The 8,660-nt window shown below is 44.4% G+C and overlaps 1 pseudogene; it reads left to right on the top strand.

Moving 5' to 3' along the window:
- Window positions 1–7,237: 7,237 nt before the first annotated feature.
- LOC124623449 lies at window positions 7,238–7,355 on the top strand (annotated as a pseudogene).
- The last annotated feature ends 1,305 nt before the right edge of the window (window positions 7,356–8,660 follow it).

Here is an 8,660-nt window from a genome sequence, read left to right as displayed (position 1 = left end):
CATACCTCACCTGGACTCCACATCTCCTTACCATCCAACACAAAGCTCACAACAGGCTCCGCCTCCTGAAACTCGTTTCTGGCCGGACATGGGGTCTGCATCCTTCCACCATCAAATGGCTCCGAGCACTATGGGACTTTCATCTGTGGTCATCAGTCCCCTAGAACCTAGAACTACTTAAACCTAACTAACCTAATGACATCACACACATCCATGCCTGAGGCAGGATTCGAACCTGCGACCGCAGCGGTCACGCGGTTCCAGACTGAAGCGCCTAGAACCGCATGGCCACACCGGCCGGCTCTTCCACCATCCTTCACACCTACAAATCCTTGATCTGCCCCATCCTTTGTTATGGCAGCGTTACTTGGATTTCCGCCCCTCCCTGGTTCTACAAAGCCCTCCAAATCCTGGAACGCCATACACTCCACCTTGCCTTCTGCATCCGCCTACCAACCCCCACGCACATCCTCTACAACCTCATCCCCTTCCCCCACCTTCTCATTTTCCTTGAACACATCCACACACTGTATATTGTCCGTCACCTTTATCCCTCTTACCCCCAGGTGTCTCCCTTCCTCTCCACCCCCAGCCGATTGCTGCACCTTTACCATTGTGTCCCACCCTCTCTCCATCTCCACACCCTCTGCCTCCATTCCCAACGCAACTTCCAGCGTCTACCCCTCCTGGATGTTGAGCTTCGCCCTGACATCTACCTTTCCTACCAACTCTAACCCCACCTTCCTCCTGCCTCCTCCTCAGGACTTCCTCTCCTCCCCCTCCCTTCTCCTGAGTGGATTTCCCCTCCTACGCCTCCTCTCTCTCCCATGCTCCCCTTCAGTGTCTCTGCACTCCCTCCTGCCTTGTCTGCCCTCTTCATCTCCCACCCGCCTCTTGGTGCACCCACTGACGCCCCTACTCTTTTTATCCTGCCCCCTCCCCTGTGGCACCTTGCTCTACTCTCCATTGTCTTAGGCCTCTCCCTTGGCAGGTCCCACCTGGCAGTTTTATTCTTCATCATGTGTGCTCCAAATGGGTGTCGCGTGTGTAGTTCTGTAGTGTTTTTAATACTGTGGCCAACTTTCAATCTGTGTGTTTGACTTCAGTGTCTTTTTTGTGTTCTACGAATGGCCAACTGTGTTTTTCAACTTTATGTCGACTTTTTTAATTGTCCCCCCATGAACGTCTCCATGTCAGTGCATTTTTCCCTCCATTACCTCCCCTTACTGTGTTTTATGTCCCCCTTTTTTATCGCCTTTATATGTAACATTTTCTGCTACATAGTTAAAATGTTTTGTATAATACGTCGAGTTACATAATGAACCTGTAAAATAATTTTTTAAACATTCTGTATTTTTCAACAGCACTTGATAATGGCCTAAGGTGCAATAGTGTGTAATAAAAACTTATAACAGTCACTGGTGTAAAGATGATGTCATTTGTAGAATATTATTCTTACGATTGTTATTCAATCTTTCTCATGCTCGCCTCCCTGTCGGTAGTTCCATCCATGAGATCCGAATGGGAGGCTGAACCAGCATCTTTTTTCACATGGAGAGATCATTATGATACTTATCCATCTGCAGCCACATAATATGGAAATACGTATTATGTCTCAGTCATGCAATGGTTCGCCTAGTGCATCCTCATACTGTTGATCATGTTGATTTTTGCGCCTTTTACAAGTAGTTGGCTACCCAAGGGCAAGAGCGAGTCTCCATCATCTGTCAGACCTGCTGCCGTTTTTTACAAGGTCGTTGTCACAGCTCAAGTGACTCCTTCTGTCGTGAGACTTTGGCTGCCATTGCCGATAATTTCTTTTTACGATCTAAGTAGTAGTTGCGATTAAACTGCGTACCCAGGAAGTTTTGTTCACCGCAATCCCTAAATGACAGGAGTGAGCAACGGCTGTGGAAATGTGTACGGGAGAACCGTTGAGCAGCTGACCGCCCACATGAACCTGGAGGTTGCCTACAGTGTCTCCTCAAGAACAGTGAAGCGGTCGTTATGTGTATGGGCTACACAGTAGGTGCCAGGTACGTTCAACAATGTTGACAGCTATTCATCGGCGACGAAGGTTGAGATTGCTCGTCGATACTGCAACTTGACGTCCACTGAGTAACGGCAGGTGTCTTTACCAGATGAATCACGTTTTACACTCCATCGGAGACGTGGCGTTGGTGTGAAACATCTGAAATAAAATAGCTTGCAACAGCGTCCATGCCGGAGGAGGGAGCATTAGGTTCTGTGGTATATTTTCATGGCATTCCCTGGGTGATCTCGTCATCCTGGAAGGCACAGTGGGTCATCAAAGGTATGCATCTATCGTTGGACACCATCACTGCCGCTACATGCGATTTGTTTCCCCTCGGCACAGTTGTATCCAGCAGGACGACAGTGAAACTTGTCACACAGCTCGCAGTGAACGTGCGTGTTTGCAAGAGCACCAGGATGAGCTTATCGCATGTGCTACCAAACGCACCGGATTTAAACTCAGTCAAGAATCTGTGGACCAACCTCGATCAGGCTGCTCACGCCATGGCTCCCCAACCGAGAAATCTAGGGCAGCTGGCAAAGCCATGGGAGTCTACATGGCTACACATCCCTGAAGAACGTCGTTAACTCTCTTCCTATACGTCTCATGCTGCGAAAGGTGTTTATTCAGGTTTCGGCAGGTGGTTAGAATTTATATAATTGTACAGTGTAATTTTTATGAACACGCCGGTCGCGGTGGCCGAGCGGTTATAAGCGCTTCAGCCCGGAACAGCGCGACTTCTACGGTCGCAGGTTCGAATCCTGCCTAGGGCATGGATGTGTGTGATGTCCTTAGATTAGTTAGGTTTAAGTAGTTCTCAGTTCTAGGGGACTGATGACCTCAGATGTTAAGTCCCATAGTTCTCAGAGCCATTTGAAACATCTATGAACACTGTTTGTCACGACCTAGTAAATTATAAAAAATTATACTACACATATCGTAGAATGTACACATCCGTATAGAGTGGCCAATACAAAACATGAAACGTAACTCCGCTGATTCGAAAAAGTTGGTTGCTGCTTCTGAAGGTGGACATAGTTAAATTGGGTCACAAAATGTCACTTGGACACTTGTCTTCTCATTTAACACGTTGACGTACACATTTCACAAAGCACAAAATGTCTCAGATTCCTCTTTCCACAACAACCATCCATTATCTTCAAGGTGCAGTACCCTCATTCTGTAAAGAGTGCTACTCAGTCTTTACGTGTTTCGGCGCCGCCGATGAACTATTCTCTTTATTATTATCCAACCACCAATTTACTGGAAATAGGGACCTTAGGTTTTATGATGTGTCTTGGCCATTCATTACGGATGTGCTCGTTGCAACATAGATATAAGATTGGTTTGTAGAATTAGATAGGACGTCTCGTACATTGTTTACAGAAATTTTTGATGGAGAGTAGCACCGTTGAGAGCTGTGACATCTGTGCTGCAGGAAAGTACTATCTTTGGTAGGTGAAAGCGTTTGCCTCAGTACATTGCTTTGTAAGTGTAAAACGCCATCGTGAGATGTCTGACAATGCAGTTTTTCTGCTGGGTTTCTACCATTAACGGTGAGTAAGCAATAGAAGTTTTAATGTATATTATACTAACTGGAGATGTAAATATATTTCTGTAGTTGCCAGCATGATTTTGTGATTAATTTCCTTATTTTATGACATTAGTTCTGAAACATATTGTGCTAAAAATTACACACATTTGACAACTGTACCAACAGTACCGATGCCTGAATTTAAGGTCAGATTACTCAGTGGATATCACACTAAGAAATCGCATCTATATTTTGTATGTTTGAGAGAAAATCGCGTCGTGGCTCGTGAGAAAACAAGAAATGTTACAAGCACGTGTAGAAATATATATATACGCCAGGATTGTGGTCGAACGAGACTTCGGCTTACGTTCGGTGGATCTAATGCTCGTTTTGATCCGAATCTCACGACTATCAGGCTAATGTGGGCTCAATAGGTTGATAAGAGCCACCATTTCGCTGCTGTGGGCGCGTATACACGTCCTGCTTCGCCGTTCCACAGGTTTTGTGGGTTGGATTCTCCTACTGTGCTGTGGTCTGAATGCTTCATGAGCCGCCGATCTCTCATTGCTGCGGAGGAATTACTTCCATATATCGGAATGTAAAAGCTCCGAGTATTTATCACACAGCATTAGGACATACTGCATGCTGGCATTTGCAGAAACCCTCATTTCGATATCTTGAATAGTGAATGAGATACGACGCTTGTTGTGACGTGATACGGAAGGACGTGAATGGGCGCGCAGTGGACAACATTCCTTCGGATATAACTCGAGAAAGAAATGAGATATTCTTCTGGTCTCTATTTTAAATAAAATTTCTACATCTTGCCTACATTTCATTCACACCATACGCAAAATTTACTCCTGCAGAACCTTTAAAATTTAACGCAATACTTTACTTAAATTGAGGCAGGACAGTAACTATGGCATACAACGAAAAGAAATTCAGTCCTTTATGAAGAAAAGATGTCAAACCAAGTTGCGCAAAAATCAAATTTTCCATGTCATGGTTTTCTTGAAAACGGATGTAAGGATGTGAAAGCATTCGACAAGTCCTCAAGGACGGAACTGGATGCGTCACGCCCAAGTTTCCATCGGGTATAAAACCAAATAACTATTGAACGAAATGAGATATCGTTCCGCTCTAAATTTTAAATAAAATTTCGATATCTTGCCTACGTTTAACTTACTGCACTGTATGAGCTGAAATCAACCACATGCGAAGTTCACACAACGTTTTTTTACCTCTGCATACTTTTTAAAATTTCGTTCATTGTTTTACTGAATTTAATACAGCACAGTAGATGCGACAGATAACGAAAAGAAATTCAGTTGTTTATCGAGTGAATATATCAGACTGCAAGACGCGAAAAAATCAAATGCTTTCACCCAACATTTTTCGAAAACTCGGATAATAAGTATTTCATATCCGCTGGAACTCGGCGTTCCAAGCCCCTATCACACTGAGGTCTGCTATATAGTTGAATGTAAACAGCGGCTTCAGTTATTGTGATCGTTTCATAGCTTCTGTCACTGCTAATAACTAGACACCAGTGCCTACAAGGTTCAATTTGTACGCTAAAGGTATGTTCTTGACAAGAGTTGGTTTAATACTCAGGTGTATTTGTGGTCTTTTGTTTCTTATCCACTGATCGCCATGTAGAATTTTTAACTTCCAGCACTGAAGATGGTCATTATGTGATCGATTTTGCTGTTAATAAATCATCAAAATTACGGCCAACGCTGACCTTCCTTCTAATTGTACCTCACATATGGACATTGTGCACACAGCACTCTGTGGAGTCACCAATCAATTTTTCGAGATAGTCAATCAGTAACATTCCTTTCTCATCCCAAAACACCGGCCCCATGGTCTTTCCCCCAATGGCACCGTCCTTGCATTCTTTGGAGCTGAAGAACTAGCTTCTGGTTCAAAAAATTGGTTCAAATGGCTCTGAGCACTATGGGACTCAACATCATAGGTCATAAGTCCCCTAGAACTTAGAACTACTTAAACCTAACTAATCTAAGACATCACACACACCCATGCCCGAGGCAGGATTTGAACCTGCGACCGTAGCAGTCCCGCGGTTCCGAACTACAGCTCCAGAACCGCACGGCCACCGCGGCAGGCAAGCGGCTTCTGTCCATTCCATTGACTACTGTGTAGAATTGAGTGTGTAGTGGTGAATCCATGTTCCATCTACTGTCACATATCGACGTAAAAAGTCACTTCTGTTTTTCTTAAAACGCACCAAGCATTTTTCGGAAAGTGTCATGTGATTGCGTTTGAAATGCTCAGTGATCACACGCGGTTCGCTTCTTGCTGAAAGTTTTCTCATGTTCAGTTCTTGATGCAAGATGTTCCCAACACGTTCGTTTCATTTTCCTAGAGCATTAGCAGTTTAAAGGAGTTTTATATTCCGATTTTCCAAAATATCCTGCACTCTGTCTATTAACTCAGGTGTCCTTGCATTCTTTGGACGTCCTTCGCATGGACCACCTTGGACGCTTTCAAGCCCACGTTTAAACTCGGCCGCCCATTTATTCACGGTGGAAATTGAAGGTGAAAAGCCGCCACTCTCATTTACACAAAAAAAAAAATGGTTCAAATGGCTCTGAGCACTATGGGACTTAACACCTGAGGTCATCAGTCCCCTAGACTTAGAACTACTTAAACCTAACTAACTTAAGGGCAGCACACACATCCATGCCCGAGGCAGGATTCGAACCTGCGGCCGTAGCAGTCGCGCGGTTCCAGATTGAAGCGCCTAGAACCGCTCGGCCACGCCGGCCGGCTATTCATTTACAAGCCGCAAATTAATTTCAGTCAGTGTTAAACCTTCTTTTACGAAGAACTCAATCACTGCAGGATTCTCAATTTTATCCATTTTCAACACCTCTCGCACAACAGTTGATTCAAACGACTACCTGCGGTCAACTGCTGCCTCGAATAGCTTTAAAATTTAGTTGGCGTCTGCCAACACGTGCTGCGAACTCTGGGCGAAGCCGAGAACTATTCAGACAGCTCTCCTCAGTGATCACACGCGGTACGCATCTTGCTCAAAGTTTTCTCGTGTTCAATTCTTGATGCAAGAAGTTCCCAACACGTTCGTTTGATTTCCCTAGAGCATTAGCAGTTTAAAGGACTTTTATATTCCCATTTTCCAAAATATCCTACACTCTGTCTATTAATTCATGTGTCCTTGCATTCTTTGGACGTCCTTCGCATGGACCACCTTGGACGCTTTCAAACCCACGTGACTCTGCCACAACTCCAAGGTATTCGGGATGTTGTCTTTCAAAAAGGTAATGAAAGACTGCACGTTGCACCTTACAATCCCGGCCAACCTCCATACGGATGGTGTTCGACTTTTGCTCTAACCAGTTCGTTTTCCAGATCTCGCACTCACAGAAGCCCTCTGACGATGGATTGCTGGCACACTGGCGGGCTACTAATCACCAGCCACTACTGATGATGAGATGAGGCGTAGAGTTGAAACAGCATGGAATGACGTCACAGCGTCTTTAATCCAAGGACATCTCGACTCAATGCCTAGACTAGTTACAGCCATTGTTACTGTCAGTGGTGGTACATCGATGTACTAAACCTCGCACTATGTGTAACTCCAAATTGTCTAGAAATTTAATGCTGCGTTCATCATACTGGCCAACGGCCTTGCCGCAGCGGTAACACCGGTTCCCGTCAGATCACCGAAGTCAAGGGCTGTCGGGCTGGGCTAGCACTTGGATGGGTGACCATCCGGACTGCCGAGCGCTGTTGGCATGCAGGGTGCACTCACCCCTTGTGAGGCAAACTGAGGAGCTACTTGATTGACAAGTAGCGGCTCCGGTCTCGTAGAGGTGTGCTGACCACATGACCCTCCATATCTGCATCCAGTGACACCTGTGGGCAGAGGATGACACGGCGGCCGGTCGGTACCGTTTGGCCTTCCAAGGCCTGTTCAGACTGAGTGTAGCTTAGTGTATTCGTCATACTATATTTTATATTCACAGCAAGTAAAATTTTGTTATATGCTGTGATTCCTGCCGTTTCTAATGGAATTGGTCGCTGGTACACTCCCGCTGTTTAGTAAAGAACGCAGTAGACTCATTTCTTTCACATTGCAATTCAATGAAAATTTTCTCACAGTATCACAACTTTTACGTTTCTTTACGACGGAGATACTGTTAACGTGACTTTCAAAAACTATCAATACAAAAACCCTGTAATAATATAATTGAAAAACATAATTTCAAAAATGACATACATATGTCGTGTATTCTAGTAGGTACAAACGTTGGTGATATTATTATCAGTGTTAGTATTGGCTATTGAAATACTAAATTAAGGATGAGTTCTAAGCGAATACTTAAGGGTTTCTTTTGTTTACATTTTTATCGAGACATGACACGTAATGTCTTTGACCGTTTGTAGCCTTTTGGGGGAGAGAAGTGAGTATCAGGCAGATATGCTTTGCAAGTAGTTGTGTGTGCCTGCGTGCATGTGTGTGTGTGTGTGTGTGTGTGTGTGTGTGTGTGTGTGTGTGTATGTGTGTGGGAGTGTGGGGGGGGGAGGGCATATAGATATGTGGTGTTGTCCTGGTTCTGATTATCAATGAATACAGTAATACAGTTTGAAGAAAATAATTAATTTATAGTATACGTGAAGCAAAACAGGAACCCTAAAGTCTGTTTCACAAGCAGTAATAGACCACCAGATACACTATGCCAACAAGAACAACGAAATGTAATAATGAATGGACAACACATAGAAGATATGTAACAGAAAATTAATTTACTTCAACACTGACTTAATCCCTTACTCCTGTGTGCCACTAACAACAAAGCGTCAGCAATAAAGGGAAGCTTGACTGGACTGTTTTTGAGAGCCAGAGACGGCAGGTGCAGGTTCCACACGGAGCTACCAACACCTCCGACGGGTGATTCCACTTCCTGAGTGTTTCGTATACTATACTTCCAGAGCATCTAGGTTTTCACACCCTTATTTGAGACACACACATATCAGAAGTGATCTTCATTGTTTGGAGCTAGATACTGAAGTGAGGTCACTTCCAAAAGCAGGCCGGTG

Source organism: Schistocerca americana, chromosome 7, assembly GCF_021461395.2.
Source record: "Schistocerca americana isolate TAMUIC-IGC-003095 chromosome 7, iqSchAmer2.1, whole genome shotgun sequence".
NCBI classification, from domain to species: Eukaryota; Metazoa; Arthropoda; class Insecta; order Orthoptera; family Acrididae; genus Schistocerca; species Schistocerca americana.
This window is presented reverse-complemented; position numbering and strand designations above follow the sequence as displayed.